This window comes from Coregonus clupeaformis, chromosome 20 (genome assembly GCF_020615455.1).
Source record: "Coregonus clupeaformis isolate EN_2021a chromosome 20, ASM2061545v1, whole genome shotgun sequence".
Taxonomy (NCBI): domain Eukaryota; kingdom Metazoa; phylum Chordata; class Actinopteri; order Salmoniformes; family Salmonidae; genus Coregonus; species Coregonus clupeaformis.
Genome location: NC_059211.1, coordinates 39,143,221 through 39,166,100, shown reverse-complemented (window position 1 = coordinate 39,166,100; position 22,880 = coordinate 39,143,221). Strand labels below are relative to the sequence as shown.

General features: G+C 48.2%; 1 protein-coding gene across 1 annotated transcript in view; it reads left to right on the top strand.

The window, feature by feature from the left end:
• Positions 1 to 22,880, top strand: part of LOC121533381 (inactive N-acetylated-alpha-linked acidic dipeptidase-like protein 2) — a 199,904-nt gene that overhangs the window by 128,541 nt on the left and 48,483 nt on the right. The window lies entirely within an intron of this gene.

Here is a 22,880-nt window from a genome sequence, read left to right as displayed (position 1 = left end):
ACTCAATTACGAATTATGAAAATGTTGGGATGGCTGACCATCTGTGAGCTATCACAGGGGTCAAACACACCTTATCTGTGGCTTTCTCCAGGGAGGGACGTTCCCACAGAACCCTGGGAGCACAGACACCGTAGGAGGTGTGAAGACAGATGAATACGTGAAATCGACTACGTGAATGTTAATGTGTGAATGAAATTGTCATGTTTGGATTGTTTCAAGAGTCCATAAAGAGCTACGAATGTTGATGTTTTATTGTACTGTAAGTGCTATGGATTTATTGTTACATGGAAACTGTTATTTTGTTTGTCGGATGGCGTATAGTTCAAAGAAGAGCGACACAGGGGTGTGCTCCTATCATTTAAATCGAGTTACAATCTGGGGGCCTCCCGTGTGGCGCAGCGGTCTAAGGCACTGCATTGCAGTACTTGAGGCGTCACTACAGTCCTGGGTTCGATCCCAGGCAGTGCTGTTCTGTACCTTGTCACACCACCCTGGATTACTGACATCTGCCTGCCCTTGACCTTTCATTTGCCTGCCCCTGTTTTTGTAATAAACTTTTGTTACTTCGACACTATCTGCATCTGGGTCTTTTCCTGAAACGTGATAGAGGGTTTGGCCGGCCGGGATGTCCTAGTCCCATCGCACTCTAGTGACTCCTTGTGGCGGGCCGGGCTCATGCACGCTGACTTCGGTCGCCAGTTGTATGGTGTTTACGCCGACACATTGGTGCTTCCGGGTTAAGCGAGCAGTGTGTCAAGAAGCAGTGCAGCTTGGCAGGGTCGTGTTTCGGAGGACGCATGGCTCTCGACCTTCACCTCTCCTGAGTCCTTACGGGAGTTGGAGCTACCAAGATTGTAACTACCAATTGGATATCACGAAAAAGGGGTATCACACACATATTTTCTTCTCTTAGAGATTATTCTGAACTGAAGACACATATATATCCACGTTAAGTTTAGCCTATTGGTGAGAGTAATTTACTATGAGCATTTTGTAATGTATCATGTATTTCATTAACACTGTCATTGTTTGAGTGTTCATTATTTCGTAACTAATACATTCTATTAGTTGAATTGAGTAAATTATTTGATTGACTGTACGCTTACAGTGAGGGAAAAAAGTATTTGATCCCCTGCTGATTTTGTACATTTGCCCACTGACAAAGACATGATCAGTCTATAATTTTTAATGGTAGGTTTATTTGAACAGTGAGAGACAGAATAACAACAAAGTAATCCAGAAGAACGCATGTCAAAAATGTTATGAATTGATTTGCATTTTAATGAGGGAAATAAGTATTTGACCCCCTCTCAATCAGAAAGATTTCTGGCTCCCAGGTGTCTTTTATACAGGTAACGAGCTGAGATTAGGAGCACACTCTTAAAGGGAGTGCTCCTAATCTCAGTTTGTTACCTGTATAAAAGACACCTGTCCACAGAAGCAATCAATCAATAGTTGGCCACCAGGTTTGCACACATCTCAGGAGGGATTTTGTCCCACTCCTCTTTGCAGATCTTCTCCAAGTCATTAAGGTTTCGAGCCTGACGTTTGGCAACTCGAACCTTCAGCTCCCTCCACAGATTTTCTATGGGATTAAGGTCTGGAGACTGGTTAGGCCACTCCAGGACCTTAATGTGCTTCTTCTTGAGCCACTCCTTTGTTGCCTTGGCCATGTGTTTTGGGTCATTGTCATTCTGGAATACCCATCCACGACCCATTTTCAATTAAGTTGACACCGTCAAACATGAAGTTGTCCTGTCCCCTTAGCAGAAAAACACCCCCAAAGCATAATGTTTCCAACTCCATGTTTGATGGTGGGGATGGTGTTCTTGGGGTCATCGGCAGCATTCCTCCTCCTCCAAACATGGCTTAGTGTGTTACCAATTGTTTTCTTGGTGACTATGGTCCTAGCTGCCTTGAGATCATTGACAAGATCCTCCCGTGTAGTTCTGGGCTGATTCCTCACCGTTCTCATGATCATTGCAACTCCACGAGGTGAGATCTTGCATGGAGCCCCAGGCCGAGGGAGATTGACAGTTATTTTGTGTTTCTTCCATTTGCGAATAATCGCACCAACTGTTGTCACCTTCTCACCAAGCTGCTTGGCGATGGTCTTGTAGCCCATTCCAGCCTTCTGTAGGTCTACAATATTGTCCCTGACATCCTTGGAGAGCTCTTTGGTCTTGGCCATGGTGGAGAGTTTGGAATCTGATTGATTGATTGTTTCTGTGGACAGGTGTCTTTTATACAGGTAACAAACTGAGATTAGGAACACTCCCTTTAAGAGTGTGCTCCTAATCTCCGCTCGTTACCTGTATAAAAGACACCTGGGAGCCAGAAATCTTTCTGATTGAGAGGGGGTCAAATACTTATTTCCCTCATTAAAATGCAAATCAATTTATAACATTTTGACATGCGTTTTTCTGGATTTTTGTTTTGTTATTCTGTCTCTCAATGTTCAAATAAACCTACCATTAAAATTATAGACTGATCATTTCTTTGTCAGTGGGCAAACATACAAAATCAGCAGGGGATCAAGTACTTTTTTCCCTCAATGTATAATTTAGTTGGTCTATTGGTAGTTGTTATATACACTGTACACATAGCATATGCTTGGGTACCACCTTGACATCCCTGATCTGTTTGCCTCAATAAATTAATGCTAGAATATTGGTCGCCAGGATTAGCTATTTGTATCTAGTCTCTTAATAATTGCATAACGGTGCAAGTTAGACATGTTCATTATAGTCACACTCGCTACCTTGACTAGATCCTCAAGAGACGCACAGGGCCTGTTGCATTTATTCACATAATATTGGAGTCAGATTAATATATGTAGTTTATTATTATATTTAACATAATTTCTAGATCTTGTTTGGATAATTTCCATCCAACTTCAATACTTTCTGAAGGCACTGTAGTAAATGAAAATCCAGGACACTGAAATTAGTATGATATGTTACGTTTGGTATGGTTACATAAGACAGAAGGTTACTTAAGGCAAAAACGAAAGTAGGGTGGTTGGTCATGGTGGATGGTTGGGCGTATAATGCGAACGTTTGGCAACCCAAAGGTTGCGTGTTTGAATTTCATCACGGACAACTTTAGCTTTTTAGCTCATTAGCAACTTTACAACTACTTACACAGTTTTTGCTACTTTGCAACTACTAAGCATGTTAGCTAACCCTTCCCCTAACCCTGACCTTAACCATTTAACCTAACTCCTAACCCTAACCCTAACCTTAACCCCTAACCCCTAGCCTAGCTAATGTTAGCCACAACAAATTGGAATTCGTAACATATTGTACGACTTGGAATTCATAACATATCATACAAATTGTAATTCGTAACATATCATATGAATTCAAAGTCATGATGTTGAATCAACATGGAAACCTGATTGGATTTGAAAAAGTCATCAACGTAAGGGATTTTTTATTATTTTTTAACCCAACTTTGAACCTAAATCCAATGACATAGTGACACTTTTTGTTGATTTCATGTTGAATTTATGTTAGTAAGACAACTCAACCAAATGTAAATCAAAACTAGACGTTGAACTGATGTCTGTGCCCAGTGGGTTGAACATCCTGGATTTTCCTTTACTATGTTTTTTCTACCCCTGAGTCCAGGTTGGCTTTGCATAACAATATCATCCTGCTATTATAGCTTTCTTGTTACCAATATTAGGTTAGCACAAAGATGATGCTTTATATTGAGCCAGGGAGAGTGGATTAATTGTGCAGGGCAGAAAGAGACTTGCAGCATCACACAGCCTGTGCTTATGAAGCGCTATCAAGCCACTCCCTGGCTAGTGTGACGCTTTTCACTCATACTGTACATATTGATACCTATTCATATTCACTTTAAATAACTCCCTCAGTTTCTCTATGGTTTGCCTTTGTCTTTTAAAAGTGTAATGGATGTTTTTCTATTCAAAAGATACAAATACACTGCTCAAATAAATATAGGGAACACTTAAACAACACATCCTAGATCTGAATGAATGAAATAATCTTATTAAATACTTTTTTCTTTACATAGTTGAATGTGCTGACAACAAAATCACACAAAAATTATCAATGCAAATCAAATTTAGCAACCCATGGAGGTCTGGATTTGGAGTCACCCTCAAAATTAAAGTGGAAAACCACACTACAGGCTGATCCAACTTCGATGTAATGTCCTTAAAACAAGTCAAAATGAGGCTCAGTAGTGTGTGTGGCCTCCACGTGCCTGTAAGACCTCCCTATGCTCCTGATGAGGTGGCGGATGGTCTCCTGAGGGATCTCCTCCCAGACCTGGACTAAAGCATCCGCCAACTCCTGGACAGTCTGTGGTGCAACGTGGCGTTGGTGGATGGAGCGAGACATGATGTCCCAGATGTGCTCAATTGGATTCAGGTCTGGGGAACGGGCAGGCCAGTCCATAGCATCAATGCCTTCCTCTTGCAGGAACTGCTGACACACTCCAGCCACATGAGGTCTAGCATTGTCTTGCATTAGGAGGAACCCAGGGCCAACCGCACCAGCATATGGTCTCACAAGGGGTCTGAGGATCTCATCTCGGTACCTAATGGCAGTCAGGCTACCTCTGGCGAGCACATGGAGGGCTGTGCGGCCCCCCAAAGAAATGCCACCCCACACCATGACTGACCCACCTCCAAACCGGTCATGCTGGAGGATGTTGCAGGCAGCAGAACGTTCTCCACGGTGTCTCCAGACTCTGTCACGTCTGTCACGTGCTCAGTGTGAACCTGCTTTCATCTGTGAAGAGCACAGGGCACCAGTGGCGAATTTGCCAATCTTGGTGTTCTCTGGCAAATGCCAAACGTCCTGCACGGTGTTGGGCTGTAAGCACAACCCCCACCTGTGGACGTCGGGCCCTCATACCACCCTCATGGAGTCTGTTTCTGACCGTTTGAGCAGACACATGCACATTTGTGGCCTGCTGGAGGTCATTTTGCAGGGCTCTGGCAGTGCTCCTCCTGCTCCTCCTTGCACAAAGGCGGAGGTAGCGGTCCTGCTGCTGGGTTGTTGCCCTTCTACGGCCTCCTCCACGTCTCCTGGTGTAGTGGCCTGTCTCCTGGTAGCGCCTCCATGCTCTGGACACTACGCTGACAGACACAGCAAACCTTCTTGCCACAGCTCGCATTGATGTGCCATCCTGGATGAGCTGCACTACCTGAGCCACTTGTGTGGGTTGTAGACTCCGTCTCATGCTACCACTAGAGTGAAATCACCGCCAGCATTCAAAAGTGACCAAAACATCAGCCAGGAAGCATAGGAACTGAGAAGTGGTCTGTGGTCACCACCTGCAGAACCACTTCTTTATTGGGGGTATCTTGTTAATTGCCTATAATTTCCACCTGTTGTCTATTCCATTTGCACAACAGCATGTGACATTTACTGTCAATCAGTGTTGCTTCCTAAGTGGACAGTTTGATTTCACAGAAGTGTGATTGACTTGGAGTTACATTGTGTTGTTTAAGTGTTCCCTTAATTTTTTTGAGCAGTGTATAATCACCAATGATCACCCTCTTGGAATTATCTACACAATGCAAGGCCATTTCTGTCTCTCTCACATTGTGAATAGATGGCATTGTGTTTCTGTGCAAACAAAATATATAAAGGATTTTAAAACTTGGACGCCTTTCGGCAGCATGACCTTCATCAGGGAGTACGAAGACTTTGTACACCCTGACGAAGGCCGTGCTGCCAAAACTAGTTAGAGTTTTAAAATATTTGTTCCGTTGACCATGCCATACAAATAAAGGCATTTTAAATGGAAATGTCACCGCTGCTCTACTTCACTATATATGTCCATTAAAATGTTATTAACATATCATATGTGTCATAACATTTGTGCATTTCCTCACTACACGCAAATACGAGTGTTTGTGCAAAATGTCTGTGTTTGTAGTCAGAGGATTTCTCTCAAGTCTCAATGGATGGGGTTGCCATGTCGTCGAACATTGAAAAGTTATGCTATTCCATCAATTTTCCCCTTCACTTCAAAGAGGAAGGCATCTGATCAGCCAACATCAGCGCAGCAGAAAATAAGTCAAGCTGGGGTAACGTAGCTAACCAGCTAGCTAGCCAGCTAACTGCATTTGTTTATCTAAACCAAGATCTAGCTAGCTAGCTTTCATAATACGCTGGTTAGACATTCCAAAGCATATCAATGTAATTAGCCAGCTGCTATCTGGCTATGTGATTTGTAACTTTGCAAGACAACCTTAGCTTCGTTAGGTTACGTTAGCTAGCTAACTAACTACCACAGAGGCTAACACGACTAAAGTCTGATCCCATCAACAGTGGCATCAACATCAAGCTCAGCACCAGGAACTAGTGTAACGTTCTAAAATCAACTGTCACCTTCTAAAATCTTACTAAAATCTACTAAGTCTTTCCATGACTCCATGATGAGTAAATAAATATACTGGAGCTAGGCATAAACATGGTCCATGTCTTGTTGTCATAGTTGATGTGTTTACAAGTAGGCTACAACTTCTACTGTAGTTATCTTTGTATTATGGAGGCTTAGTTGATTGTTCATGCAGGCTTGAAGTCTAAATTTGAGAAAAGGATGTACAGTATTAGTAAGGAGGGGGATGGTGTGGGTGACTGGCTGGTGTTGGGGGTGGGTGTTGTGTGTGAAGGTTAGTATGCATGATCTATTGACATGAGGAGGGTGGATGGCAGAGCATGTGAGCGGAGTTGAGCGGTTGGAAAGGACATGGCTCCATGTCCTTTCCAACTGCTATGCTAAAAATCGCTCCTCCCTCACAGGAAAAAAAACTGCCACTCCAAATTCGCTCCATTCATTAAAATCACAAATTAACCAACACCCATCTATTTTGGTGACTACCTGGACCTACCATTTGGTTTTGAAGTATTGAAACCAAACCATATGGATTTGAATGAAAAGTATTTGAATAAACATGAAAAGGTGAATGTAAGAAGCGCACATCATTTCAAATAGCCTACATGTCATATTAAACAACATATAAATACTCTTAATAGGTCAGGAGCCAGACAGGGAGCCTAAATAATGAATGATTTAGGCTATATTATATATATTATTTCAAGGCTATAGCCTACAAAGAAATACATTGTGAAGCATTTGTGAGTGCGACACAATAGGCTGGTAGGTACATAAAGCGCTCAGCATTTAAACAACATTTCGTTGTATTAAATCATTATAGTCTGTAAATTGTGCATATAGGCTGTGACTTACTTAGAATTAAATACAAATTAAACGAAAAAGGACTTATTAGTGCCTTTGAATCCATTTTTAGAATTCATTTTTAGAAACACGAGTTTGGCCAGTCTGTGGCTTCAGGCTCATGCAATTTTGCCTGAAATGTAGGCCAGCAGCTGAGAATACCCTCGCCGCTGTCATGTCTCCTCCCTTTGCTCCCCTCCGGCACACTGATTCGCCGGTCTACTGAGCCACCGGTCTGAGCGCACCACCTCGGCAACACTGGAATGGAAACCCAACGCACCTTAATCACCTCCAGCGCACCTGCACCTCATCATCTCATCACCACCCCTATTTAGCCCTGGACTGTTCTAGATTATGTTGTGTGTGATTGTTTAGCTTCGTGTCGTTTACTCTATCTTTGTTATTTCTCTTGCTCATTGTTAAGTAAACCTTGAACTTGTTCATTCCTGCATCTGCGTCCTGCCTCTTCGTATACTCAGTACGCATCACAAAATCACACACCAAACGAAAATGGATGCAGCAGGAGTTTCCCAGTGCCTCGACCAGCACCAGCAGCAGCTTGCCCAGTTGAACGCCGCCATGCAGGAAGTGCTCCAAACTCTGCATAATCTGCCCAGCGCTCCGGTTCCACCTCAGGGAGCGGCGAGTGCCCCCAATCCACCTGTTCCCGTGCTATCACCAACTCCTGCGGGAACCCTCGCCCTACCGGAGCGCTATGACGGTAGAACTATTAAATGTAACGGCTTCCTGCTTCAGGTTTCCCTTTATCTGGCGCGTCAGCCTGGGGCATATCCATCTGACCAAGCCAGGATAGCGCTGGTGATTTCGCTTCTTAAAGGAAAGGCGCTGGATTAGGCCACGGCAGTCTGGGAAGGAGAGGAGGCAGTGGCACTACCCTACCCCCACCTTCCTCGCTAGGTTCAGGGCAGTGTTTGATCATCCCAAGGAGGGAAAGGACGGGGGCGTCTCCTCCATCTACAACAGAGAGAGGGGCTCGCGTCCGAGTATGCTCTGAGCTTTCGCACGGTGGTGTCGGCTTCCGGCTGGAATGAGCATGCTCTGCGCACGGCCTTCAGGAGAGACTTACGGGAGGACATCAATACGGAACTCGCATGTCGGGACGACGAGATGGACCTTGATACCCTCATCACCACGTCCATCCATCTTGATGACATGTTGAGAGAAAGACAGTGTTCCCAACACCTCCCGGAGCCTTGACGCTCACCCCATCTGAGCTATGGAAGCCACCCTGCTTCTGAGTCCTCACCCATGGAGGTGGGCAGCACCCCCTACACCACCACGGACCACAGATCTCCTGGCGGCTCCCTATCTAGGCGGTATGACTCCCGTTGCCGCTCCGTGAGTGTTACGTCAGCTCCTATCACAAAACCATTGTTTTTAGTTCCCATAACGGTGACTGGTTATTCCTTCTCTTCCATTTCTACCGCAATGATAGATTCCGGATCAGTGGGGAACCTTATAGATAGGGAGCTGGTCTCTGAATGGGGTTGCCCACCGTGCCACTGCCATCTCCGCTACACAGCACCTCACTGGACAATAAACCCCATGGATCAGGCACCATTACGCACGTCACCCTCCCCATCACCATCACCATTCCCACACTACCGGAGCACCACGAGGAGCTGTCATTCCACATCGTCACGTCACCCCTTCACCGGATTGTCTTGGCATTGCCCTGGCTCAGACTACACAAACCCACCATCAATTGGGGCACCAAGAGGATCACAGCCTGGTCCACCTCATGCCGGAAGACCTGCCTGCCGGTGGTTTGTTGTTCCACGTCAGTGGAGAGTCCGGCGTCCACCCTCCAGCCCAACATTCCACGTGAGTACGCAGATCTCTCCGATGTCTTCTCTTCATTAAAGGCTATGTGTCTCCCTCCTCACAGGCCCTGGGACTGCACCATTGACCTGCTGGAGGGACAACACCCCCCGAAATGTTGCATTTACCCCCTTTCCATGGCAGAGACTGAGGCCATGGAGAAGTATGTGGCGGAGACCCTGAAACAGGGGTTCATCAGATGCTGTACCTCTCCTGCCTCCACCAGCTTCTTCTTCGTGGCCAAAAAAGACGGAGGACTGAGACCATGCATTGACTACAGGGGGCTGAACGCAGTCACCACCAAGTACCGGTACCCCCTCCCTCTGGTTCCGTCGGCCATCGAGCAGCTACGAGGGGCCCGGTACTTCACCAAGTTGGACCTGAGGAGTGCCTACAACCTAATCCGAATCCGGGAAGGAGACGAGTGGAAGACGGCATTCAGCACTACCTCAGGCCACTATGAATACTGTGTCATGCCCTACGGCCTCGCCAACGCACCTTCTGTGTTCCAGTCCTTCGTCAATGACGTGTTCCGGGACATGCTGAGTAGACAGGTGATGGTGTACATCGACAATATCCTGATCTACTAGGCTACGTTCGAGGAGCACGTCAGGGACGTACGAGCTGTCCTACTCCGCCTCCGGGAACACAGCCTGTTGGTGAAGGGGAAGAAAGCGAATTCTACCAACAGGCCATCTACTTCCTGGGATACCGGATCAGTCCTCAGGGGGTGTTCAGGGAAGGAGTGAAGACGGAAGCCGTCAGGTCATGGCCAGTTCCCACCACCATCAACGGCCTACAGAGCTTCCTGGGCTTCGCTCATTTCTACCGGCGTTTCATCAGGTCCTTCAGCTCCATAGCCGCCCCACTCACCTCTCTCCTGAAGGGTGGGCCTCAGAACCTGGCCTAGAACCCTGAGGCTGACGTTGCCTTCAAGAGGCTGAAGGAGAGGTTCACCACAGTGCCCATCCTAAAACACCCAGATCCATCTCGTCCTTTCATCCTGGAGGTGGACGCATCAGAGGAGGGCGTGGGTGCGGTCCTCTCCCAGCAGCACGGTAAACCAGAGAAAATGTATCCCTGTGCCTTTTTCTCTAAAAAGCTTACCCCCGCAGAGAGGAACTATGGAGTTGGAGACAGGGAGCTGTTGGCGGTGGTCCTTGCTCTGGAGGAATGGAGACACTGGCTGGAGGGTGCAGTCCATCCATTCCGGATTCTTACTGACCACCGGAATTTGGAGCACATATGGGCAGCGAAACAGATGAACTCTCGTCAAGCCAGGTGGGCCCAATTTCTCACTCGCTTCCAATTCATTCTGTCCTACCGCCCAGGATCCCAGAATGTGAAGGCCGACGCAGTTTCCAGGATGCACCATACCGGAGAAAGGAAGGATCCTATCCTGCCGTCGTCTCTCATCGTTGCTCCTGTCTTTGGGATGTGGACGAAGACATCCGCCTGGCGGCTCAGGACGACCCAGCACCTGCCAACGCCCCTCCAGGACGCGTGTAGGTACCCACCAGTGTCCGTGACCGCCTGCTGATCTGGGCGCACACCACCCTTATGGCAGGGCACTCTGGTATTACGCGCACTCTGCATTCTCCAGCCCAAAAATACTGGTGGCCCACCTTGGCTTCTGATGTCTCCCGCTACGTCAACTCCTGTTCCGTATGTGCCCAAACGAAGACACCTCGGAACTCCCCGCCAGGCAAACTAGTTCCTCTCCCAGTGCCTCAGCGACCTTGGTCACACCTGTCCATAGACTTTGTCACTGACCTTCTATGTTCTGACGGCTTCACCACAGTCATGGTGGTCGTATATCGGTTCACCAAATCATGCCGTTTTTTGCCACTAACTGGTCTTCCTTCTGCTCTCCAGGTTGCTGAGGTCCTGTTCCAACATGTCTTCCGGCATTATGGACTCCCGGAGGACATCGTCTCGGACCGTGGTCCCCAATTCACCTCCCGAGTGTGGAAGGCTTTCCTGGAGAAGATTGGGGCCATGGCCAGCCTCACTTCCGGGTATAGGCCTCAGTCGAATGGGCAGGTGGAGCGCATGAACCAGGAGCTGGGGAGGTTTCTTCATTGCCACTGTAAGGACCGGCAGGGTGAGTGGGCGAGGTGTTTTCCCTGGGCAGAATATGCCCAGAACTCCCTTGTTCACTCCTCCACGGGGCTCACTCCCTTCCAGTGCGTCCTGGGGTACCAGCCGGCCCTGGCCCCTTGGACACCCAGCCAGACCGATGCGCCCGCTGTCGACGAGTGGTTCCACAGGGCCGGACAGGTCTGGGACGCCGCCCATTTCCATCTCCAGAGGGCCATTCATCGGCAGAAGGACCAAGCCGACCGCCACCACAGTGAGGCCCCTGTATTCCAGCCTGGGGATCATGTCTGACTGTCCACAAAAAACCTCCCTCTCCGCCTGCCCTGCAAGAAACTGAGCCCCCGGTTTGTGGGGCTGTTTAAGGTCCTTCAGCGGATAAATGAGGTATCATACCGGCTGCTCCTTACCCCTCACTACCGTGTCTCACCCACTTTTCATGTGTCTCTCCTCAGGCCGGTGGTTCCTGGTCCTCTGGGGTACGCCTCCTCCGCCCCTGGACATTGACGGGAGTCTGGCGAATGTGGTGAGGGACCTGCTGGACTCCAGGTTCCGTGGGGGAAGGCTCCATTACCTGGTGGACTGGGAGGGGTATGGTCCTGAGGAGAGGAGCTGGGTTCCGGCTGGGGACGTTCTGGACCCCAACCTAATTCGGGACTTCCACCATCGCCGCCCTGACCGGCCCGCTCCTCGTCCTCGGGGTCGTCCTCCTGGCCGGCGACGTCCAGCGGCTGGAGCTGCGCGTCCGGGGGGGTACTGTCACGTCTCCTCCCGTTGCTACCCTCCGGCGCGCTGATTCGCCGGTCTACTGAGCCACCGGTCTGAGCGCACCACCTCGGCAACACCGGAGTGGAAACCCAACGCACCCTAATCACCTCCAGCGCACCTGCACCTCATCATCTCATCACCACCTCTATTTAGCCCTGGACTGTTCTAGATGATGTTGTGTGTGATTGTTTAGCTTCGTGTCATTTACGCTATCTTTGTTATTTCTCTTGCTCATTGTTAAGTAAACCTTGAACTTTTTAATTCCTGCATCTGTGTCCTGCCTCTTCGCATACTCAGTACGCGTAACAGCCGCACTTGCAGAGCCACTGGGGACGCTAAACACCCTTTTGGCCACTCTTGGCAGGCTAGGCAGAGATGCAGAGTTGTTTTTATTTTTTTCTATAGGTAGGCCTAAAGGTTTTTAGGCAAAATAACCCAATCAAAACGGAAACGTTCTTGAACGTGGGAATATGCCAAGCCTATTGGGTGCCAAAATCAATTATAGCTATTGTATAGATAATAGAACAAAAATGAATGAAATGTTTAAGAGATTTTATTTTTTGTCTATAAATACTTTGCTACAATGACACATTTAGTTATCTACCCACCTTGTTCTTTCTTTTAGCTTGTGCACGTAGTAAGTACACCATCATGCTTTCGGGATACGTGTCTTTTCAGATTCCACAATTATTCTTTAGTTGTGGACACTACATCACCATACTCTTGCTCTTGGTCCTCATCTTTGTAAGTCAACTTGATTTAGCACCTGTGTGTTTTATCTGTTTCTTTATGAAAATATTTAGCGAACTCCATGACAGTAGCTAAAGCAAGGGGCTATAGCAGCACACAAGTAGACTACAAATGCATGCTGGACTGGGCATGCCCTGAGCTCGTGAAGTGCGCGCTACTGGAGTGAAATTGGAGGGGGCGAGAAGCCCAAAGCTCCAGCCTTTGGGAATCTCGCTCCAAGCTCCAGTCAAATTGGGCAAGCTCCACTGGTCCTCCGCTCCGCTCACATACTCTGTTGGGTGGATATAGTACCTTGTTTGAGTGTGTATTGATGGGGACAAAGTAGTAAAATGTAGGCTAATCACTGACTACTGTGTCCTACAAAGTCACAATTTTGCAAGTCTTAACCTTCGAGTCTCGAATCAAGTCCCAAGTAATAACGGGCAAGTCTCAGGTCGAGTCAAGTCACAAGTCCCTAATTTTGGGTTTTGAGTCCTTAAGTCAATGGTTAAGTGTTTTATGTCAATTTCATTGCAATTGCAATGATTCTGGACCCACATGTTTTACATACTGCATCCCTTTTTCCTCCTCTGCCACATTGTCTTTGAAACCAAACGCAACAATTTTTGGGACCAATGATGCCCTGATGCAGAGGTGGCACCACAGGTCTCAGGGTGGTGGGGCAAAATGTTTTCCCTGGGGCACGGAGCTTAACTCTATAGGGTCTGACAGTGATTAATTAGTTGTGCAAAGGTTTTTATATGGGCATATGATGGGAGTGGGACCAGATTTACATTTTAGTCATTTAGCAGACACTCTTATCCAAAGCGACTTACAGGAGCAATTAGGGTTAAGTGTCTTGCTCAAGGGCACACCGACAGATTTTTCACCTAGTCAGCTTGGGGATTCTAACTATTGACCTTTCAGTTACTGTCTAGGTTTAAATATATTTTCTAAACAGGTAACATGGTTTAAAAGACATTCTGGAAAAACCTGTCCCTAGGGAGGATGAAAACCCTGTCAAACTGCAGCAACCTTGTACTTGTTCATATTAATTATATTTTTTAACTTTCCTTTACACAGACACAACCACTGCAATTGGACAGTAGAGCTCACAGGGCTGAGCTTGCTTTATGCAGGTTTGCATTGTATAGGCCTATGCAACTGCAATTAAAAAGTTACGCACAGTCTATTTATGTAATTAGTATTGTGTTTGATTCATTTCAGTTAATAATTTATTAACTGAAATGATTTAAAAGGTCAAGGTAGCCTAGCCAGCCAGCCCAAGTTTGAATATAGCCTTAACCAAATTTAATCACATTCACATTTTCTCCTAATACAAATGGGCTATAAATAAGTTACATAACATTACCACTTTGTTTACCCTGACCAGAGGGCAAGAGGGGACAGGGCGCATTGGCTGTAGCCTATGCAGCAGCGTACTGCAGGTGTTATCAGTAGCCTAGTTGATCAGACTGGAAAAATGGTGTTGTTTTCTTCCCATACAGTTTAGGTGTAGGCTGCTGCAACATTTCTGTGAAGAGTTCTTGCTTGTGTCTGTCGGGAGTGATGTGTTATCACGTTTGCTAAATAAATACCAGAGGACAGTGGAGTGGCTTACACTTTGCTAGATGACGTGCATTGTGCCCAGCCTGCGCAACCTGTGATTTCAGTTAATCAGATAGGTCAAGACACAGAACAGAACACACAAAACCTGCAGCACTCCGATATAAAGAACAGATAGGCCTACTGTCACGGTTTCGGCCGAGGCGGCTCCTCCTCCTTGTTCGGGCAGGTTTCGCCGGTCGTCGTCTCCGGAGTACTAGCTGCCACCGCTCTATGGTTCTTGTTTGATTGGTTTTGTCTGTTAGTCACACCTGTTTTGTGTTATGTCTCATTTAGCACCCTATTTAGTTTCCTTGTTGTTAGTTTAGTGTTGTGTGTAATTGGTCGTGTCGTGTTGTTGCGCTACCCGTGTCGTGCACGCTATTTTCATAGCTTCCTCCTTGTGTTTAGGAGAGTATTTTCGCACCTGTGTGTGCGCTCGCTTATTTACGCCTGTGTGCGTCCTTTTGCCTCCGGGCTGTTTGGATTATTTTTGTGTGCTCTAGTAAAGTCTTGTTGGACTTATCCTCTGCTTCCTGCGCCTGATTCTACACCACACCAATCCACAGCAACGTGACAGAATTACACACCACACATGGAATCAGCAGGAGCACCCATCGACATCATGGAGGAGCGTCTCCTTGGTCAAGAGCACTGAATCAACCAGATCGGGCACGCCTTGGAGGGCGTCATGGACACCCTTCGTCGATGGGAAACCAGCGGGGTTCCCACAGCCCCACCTATCGCACCATCACCACCGGACAGCCAGCCCGTCCATCGACCGGAACCCAGTGGGATTCGGCTCTCGCTCCCGAGGGCGTACGACGGCACCGTTGCCGGGTGTCAGGGGTTCCTCTTACAAGTGGAGCTCTACCTTGCCACCATACACCCGGCGCCCTCGGGATACGAGAGCGTTTCCGCCCTCATCTCCTGTCTCACCGGCAAGGCGTTGGAGTGGGCCAACGCCGAATGGAGGGGAATAGACGCCGCCACAGTCACCTATGCGGAGTTCTCCCGCCGCTTCCGTGCAGTCTTCGACCATCCACCAGAGGGGAAGGCGGCGGGGGGAGCGTCTATTCCACCTCCGACAGGGGATGAGGAGCGCTCAAGAGTTTGCGCTGGAGTTCCGGACTCTAGCGGCTGATGCTGGGTGGAATGAGAGGGCCCTCATAGACCACTTTAGATGTAGCCTTCGGGAGGACGTCCGCAGGGAGTTAGCATGCAGGGACACTACACTAACATTTGACCAGCTGGTGGACATGGCCATTCGACTGGACACCCTGCTTGCGACCCGCGGACGTCCCAGGTGGGGGGCCTCCCATTCCACCCTCCAGCGCCTCCGAGCAGAGTCCGATGGAGCTTGGAGGTGCTGGCGCTAGAGGGAGAAGAGGTAGGAGCCCGAGGGGGGCAGTCTCCTGCACCAAGTGTGGCCGCGGAGGGCACACCGCGGCTAGGTGCTGGGGAGGGTCCCCTGGTGAGGGAGATGGCAGGTCATACAGTGGGGAGTCCTCCCAGGTGAGTAGGCGCCCTACTTACCCAGAGCTTTCTGTCGTACACATTACATTACCTGTTTGTTTCCCACAGGTTGCACCTCGTTCCCAGCATAAGGCGCTAGTCGATTCAGGCGCAGCTGGGAATTTTGTAGATCGGAAATTCTGTGTTAAGTTAGGGATTCCCCTCCTTCCAGTCGAAAAGCCCTTTCCTGTACATGCCTTAGATAGTCGTCCGTTAGGATCTGGGTTGATTGGGGAGGTCACAGCGCCACTTAGGATGATGACGCAGGGGGGTCATGAGGAGACGATTCAACTCTATCTGATCGACTCTCCTGCGTATCCGGTGGTACTGGGGCTTCCCTGGTTGATTACCCATGATCCTACTATTTCGTGGCGAGAGAAGGCTCTTAAAGGGTGGTCTGCTCAGTGTGAGGGGTTATGTCTGGGTGTTTCCGTAGGGGCGACCTCGGTGGAGAGTCCGAACCAGATGCCAGCACTGCACATTCCTCCTGAGTATGAGGATTTGGCGCTCGTGTTTAGTAAGACCAGAGCGGCACGGTTGCCACCTCATAGACAGGGGGATTGTGCGATAGACCTCCAGACAGGAGCCGCGGCTTCCGTGAGCCATGTGTATCCTTTGTCACAGGAGGAGAAAAGGGCAATGGAAACTTACATTGCCGAGTCTCTGAGACAGGGATACATACGGTCCTCCACTTCTCCCGCGTCCTCGAGCTTCTTTTTTGTGAAGAAAAAGGATGGAGGTTTGCGTCCGTGTATTGATTACCGCGGTCTCAATCAGGTAACTGTGAAATATAGTTATCCACTCCCGCTGATTGGGACCATGACGGAGTCATTACACGGGGCACGGTTCTTCACAAAATTGGACCTCAGGAGCGCGTATAACTTGGTGCGCATTAGGGAGGGCGATGAGTGGAAGACAGCATTTAGTACTACCTCCGGCCATTACGAGTATCTCGTCATGCCATATGGGTTAATGAATGCTCCATCAGTCTTCCAATCGTTTGTAGATGAAATTTTCCGGGACATGCAGGCGCAGGGAGTAGTGGTGTACATAGATGATATTCTTGTGTACAGTTCTACTCGGGCCGAGCATGTAGCCCTGGTGCGCAGGGTATTGAGGAGACTGTTGGAGCATGACCTGTATGTCAAAGCTGAGAAATGTCTGTTCTTTCAGGAGTCAGTTTCCTTTTTGGGTTACCAGTTGTCTGCGTCAGGGGTGAGAATGGAGGTGGACCGAGTGGCAGCCGTGCGTAATTGGCAAACCCCAACTACGGATAAAGAGGTGCAGCGGTTCGTGGGTTTTGCGAATTACTACCGGAGGTTTATCCGGGGTTTTGGACAGGTGGCAGCTCCCATAACGTCTCTTCTGAAGGGGGTCCGGTGCGCTTGCAGTGGTCGGCTGAGGCGGACAGGGCCTTTGGGAGACTGAAGGACCTGTTTACCTCGGCTCCGGTGTTGGCGCACCCGGATCCCACTTTACCCTTCCAAGTTGAGGTGGACGCGTCTGAGGCCGGTATCGGGGCAGTTCTTTCTCAACGATCCGGTACACCACCTAAGCTCCGCCCCTGTGCTTTTTATTCTAAGAAGCTCAGTCCGGCGGAGCGGAATTATGACGTAGGGGACAGGGAGCTGTTAGCCGTAGTACAGGCCCTAAAGGTGTGGAGGCATTGGCTTGAGGGGGCTCAGCACCCTTTCCTCATTCTGACCGACCATCGTAACCTGGAATACATTCGGGCAGCTAGGAGACTGAATCCTCGCCAGGCTCGATGGACTATGTTTCTCGCCCGGTTTGTGTTCAAGATCACTTACATCCCTGGGTCCCAGAACGGGAAGGCAGATGCTCTGTCCCGTCGGTATGACACGGAGGAGAGGTGCGTGGAGTCCATTCCCATACTACCGGAGTCTTGTCTGGTGGCACCGGTGGTGTGGGAGGTCGATGCGGAGATCGAAGCGGGCGTTACGCACCGACCCTAGTCCTCCACAGTGTCCGGTGGGTCGGGCGTACGTCCCGCTCGAGGTCCGGGATCGGGCTGATTTATTGGGCTCACACGTCCCCCTCCTCTGGACATCCAGGTATTGGCCGGACAGTGCACTGCCTTAGTACGAAGTACTGGTGGCCAACGTTAGCCAGGGATGTGAGGGTTTATGTCTCCTCCTGCTCAGTGTGTGCCCAGTGTAAGGCGCCCAGACACTTGCCCAGGGGTAAATTACAGCCCCTGCCCGTTCCACAACGACCCTGGTCTCACCTCTCGGTGGATTTTGTTACCGATCTTCCTTCCTCACAGGGGAATACCACCATCCTGGTCGTTGTGGATCGGTTCTCGAAGGCCTGTCGTCTCCTTCCCATGCCGGGTCTTCCTACTGCCCTACAGACCGCTGAGGCTCTATTTACTCACGTCTTCCGGCATTACGTGGTGCCCGAGGATATAGTGTCCGATCGAGGCCCCCAGTTTACCTCCAGAGTCTGGAGAGCATTTATGGAACGTTTGGGGGGTCTCGGTGAGCCTTACCTCGGGTTACCACCCGGAGAGTAATGGGCAGGTCGAACGAGTCAACCAGGATGTGGGTAGGTTTCTGAGGTCATATTGTCAGGGCCGGCCGGAGGAGTGGGCGAGATATGTGCCCTGGGCCGAGATGGCACAGAACTCTCTCCGCCACTCCTCCACGAGACTAACCCCTTTCCAGTGTGTGTTAGGGTACCAGCCGGTTCTGGCACCGTGGCATGAGAGCCAGATCGAGGCCCCCGCTGTGGATGAGTGGGTGCGGCGCTCGGAGGAGACGTGGAACGCTGCACACGTCCATCTGCAGCATGCCATACGTCGACAGAAGACGAGCGCCGACCTACACCGCAGTGAGGGGCCAGTGTACGCACCTGGAGATCGAGTCTGGCTCTCAACCAGAAACCTGCCCCTCCGCCTGCCCTGCCGGAAGCTGGGTCGGCGGTTTGTGGGGCCTTTTAAAGTCCTGAGGAGATTGAACGAGGTGTGTTACAGGTTAGAACTACCTATTGATTACAAGAATATTAACCCCTCGTTCCATGTGTCTCTCCTCAGGCCGGTGGTAGCTGGTCCACTCCAGCACTTTGAGATTGAGGAGACTCCTCCGCCCCGTTGGACATCGAGGGGGCTCGGCGTACACTGTTCGGACCATCCTGGATTCGAGACGCCGGATGGGGGTCTCCAATATCTCGTGGAGTGGGAGGGGTACGGTCCGGAGGAGCGGTGCTGGGTGCCGAGGAGGGACATTCTGGATCCGTCCCTGATGACCGAATTCCATCGTGGTCATCCTACGCGCCCTGCTCCGCGTCCTCCTGGTCGTCCCCGAGGCCGGAGGCGGCGCACGGCTGGAGCCGCGCGTCAAGGGGGGGGTACTGTCACGGTTTCGGCCGAGGCGGCTCCTCCTCCTTGTTCGGGCAGGTTTCGCCGGTCGTCGTCTCCGGAGTACTAGCTGCCACCGCTCTATGGTTCTTGTTTGATTGGTTTTGTCTGTTAGTCACACCTGTTTTGTGTTATGTCTCATTTAGCACCCTATTTAGTTTCCTTGTTGTTAGTTTAGTGTTGTGTGTAATTGGTCGTGTCGTGTTGTTGCGCTACCCGTGTCGGTACGCTATTTTCATAGCTTCCTCCTTGTGTTTAGGAGAGTATTTTCGCACCTGTGTGTGCGCTCGCTTATTTACGCCTGTGTGCGTCCTTTTGCCTCCGGGCTGTTTGGATTATTTTTGTGTGCTCTAGTAAAGTCTTGTTGGACTTATCCTCTGCTTCCTGCGCCTGATTCTACACCACACCAATCCACAGCAACGTGACACCTACATTGTGCGCAAGATGACAAATCGAGTCTCTCGAGTCATACAGCTCAAGTCCAAGTCGTTTGGTAATTTTTTTTTCTTTTTACCAAGTCTCAAGTCATAAAATTTGCGACTCGAGTAGTACTCGAGTCCAAGTCACGTGACCCTTGTCCACATCTCTGAATCCTGCTGCTGATGACCTTGACTTTAGTAGTACAGAGCCTGTAAACCCATTGGATGAAAGATTTCAGCCTGAAATAAACTCAAGATCAACATAATCTGATTTTGAAACAAGCCAGGATAGCCAAAGGTATTTATGAAAGCACAATACCCTCTTGAGAAAACAAAATCACCAATACACTAAACTGTCTACAAGACAAGTGCTCCTCAAACTTTTCACACCCTTGCAGTCAGTTCTTTGGCATGGGAGAGAGGGGTGTTAGTATACTCTTCTAGCCTATTCACTCTATTGCTGACAGTGCTTGTCTACTCAACAGCACAACTGTAGGTGCTCGTACACAACAATACACCACTAGACTGTCTACAGGTCAAGCCCCCCTCAAACTTTTAAATCTTTGCTACTAGCCTGTCTCAATGCCCCATTATTGACTCTAAGTGTAACAAAACACATACCAGTCTACTGTACCTTTTTTGTTTACAGATGAACATGGTTTATTGTAAGGTTACACATCCTCATGATCAGTCTTCATGTTTTACACATCTTCATGAACAGTCTTCATGTCTTTCCAGGAGACTTGCAGTACATACAAATCTTCTGCAAGAGGTCGAAGCAGTGGGTGGTGAAGAACATCGCCACAGCGCCAAAACATGCTAAACCAGCTGCCATTACCCAACACAAGAAGAGGTTCACCAGCTGAAGAACATTCTGGAACCTGCCTGGAACATTCAACCAACACAACATCCATATTCAGTTAGACTGATGATGTTGTATAATATAGAATGCCTAGTATGCTCACAACTTCATTGTGGTATAGATATTGCTAGAAGTTGTACATACAGTATGTATATAATGGTGTTTTATATCATATATTTTTTACAAATGTACTGACAAGTGACTAAATTATTCCAGCTGCGTCAGAAACCAGACATATATACAGTAGACTAAAAATATACTACTAATGCTTATAATAAATACTACAGTACTACTTGCATATGGTGTGTTTGGGTGGTGCAGTGAGGTGTTCGGAGTCACTTTGATACAAGGGGAGATTGTTGTTATGGGACCTTTCACATCTCTTGAGAGTCATTGACTTCTTTGTATCCAAGCGGTATTGTCTGTGAGAGAAAGACGAAAACACTATTAGACATTCATGGCCAATCGTTGTGTACTGTCTGTATTCCTACTGTAGCAGCATGGTATAGAATATGAGACATCCCACAGACTCATGGTAGCTAGCTAGCTAGCTACAACACCATGTATAGTTACTCCAAGACTAATATGAGTCATAAAGCCAAAGTCATTCCTTTACGCTCCGCCATCATCAAAACATTTCTCCAGTTTTGTTCCTAACGAGAGGCACTGAGGCTAGCTAGGCTAACTAGCTATAATGTTAGACTACAGTACATTTTAAGTATAGCAAACACAGCTAGCTAGCTTTTTAGCTAAACTTGGCTAGCTTGGCATGTAATGGTACTAGCAAGCCCCATTATGGCCGAATTGATCACCAAATTGTACTGTACTGAACAACACTGCCTCGTGTAAAAACAGAGGTTATATTGCCAGCTAGCTACCAACAGCAAAACAAATTACTTGTTTGTAATTTGCCCTCATGAGTCCTGGTCCAGCTGGTCTAGGCTGCCGCCGCTGCTTGCTGGTCTCGCTATTTATTTTCTCGCTGTCTCAACTCTTCTTCAGTGTATTCTGTCTTAAATAAATAGGGCTGTATGTTCCTATGTAAAAGAACACAAAACATTTTTTGTCGTCCAGCTCTTCTTGTAAAGAGGAATCATCAGAAGCAGCCATTGTAGCTAATTATTTAGCAATCTCGGATAGACAGTGCACGGTAACAACTCCAGTGAACTTGTAAACTAGTACTGCCCCTGTTTTGAAAAGCCTGCCTTCGAGGGTGGGAACAAGGAAGCAGGGCTCCCGTCAGGCTGTAGTGTTTACAAAGCCAGGGAAAATATATATCCTGCAATGTCCTGGCAGATATGAACATTATTGCGACAAGTCCAATGGCTCTATTGAACAACAACAACCATATCTACTCACTTCTAGCATGATCATGCAATCGGCAAAACACAAAAGCCACAATAATTGCTACAAAACATGCCTCCATTTATTTTTATATCAGGCAGTAGGCTCAATCAACCAATGACGCAATTGATTGAACTCTCCCACCACGAAAATGCAAAAATACAGCTATAGTGCATAATTATTTCTTAAAAACCCTCTCATCATTCACCTTTCTTTTTGATGACCTATATACCCCTTTTACCAAAGAGCACCTTCTATTTACAAAGACCTACTATTGTCTCAAAATGTATCCCACTTTTCCTTGAAGTCAGAACTAGGCCAATGATTATGCTTTTACATACGTACAAAATATATGCCATTTAGCAGAACATGTCAAAACATTGACATTATCTGAATGCATCACACATGGCCACAGATTCTACTGCCCATTTCTTTATGTTGTTCCCCCACACTGTCTTTTTGTTCAGAGTCAGACAGCATGTCCATGTGCATCACAGTGATCCAGTTAAAGTTGCCTATTTAAGGATCCATTGATCAGTTAGCCCTCTGAGGCCTGGGTTCACACACTGCAGGGCACTCTCCAGTCTCTATGAGTTGATTAGAGGTGGACTGCAGAAAATACACCTCCATTACAAGATTTACAGCACCTGCACGTGGAAAAAACCTTCTCTAATCGCCATTACATACAGGGATAATATATGTAAACATTCATAACAGTATACATTTCCATCCCTTTAGCAGAATGCCATTATGAGAAGGAGTCAGCTGTTGTTGATTTTTATCTCTGGAATGGGAAGCACTCTATAACAGCTTCTGCAGGGCAGGACAGTGTACTCTGAGCATTGTCAATTGATAAAATCCTGGTTAACTGATGGTTACAGGCGGTGCTGCTGCTGCTACAGCGTGGTCTAATGCATCGTCTGGGTAGTGTACTGTAGTACAGAGGAGTGGACGCTGCATGGGGGATGGCCCACAGCTGCTCTGGCTGCATGCCAAACTCCTGCCTCCTCAAGGCGCAGGATCATTTAAGCACAAATATATGAACAATGATTTCACTATCTCGTTATCATAGCAGACAAAGAAATTAAATATTTAT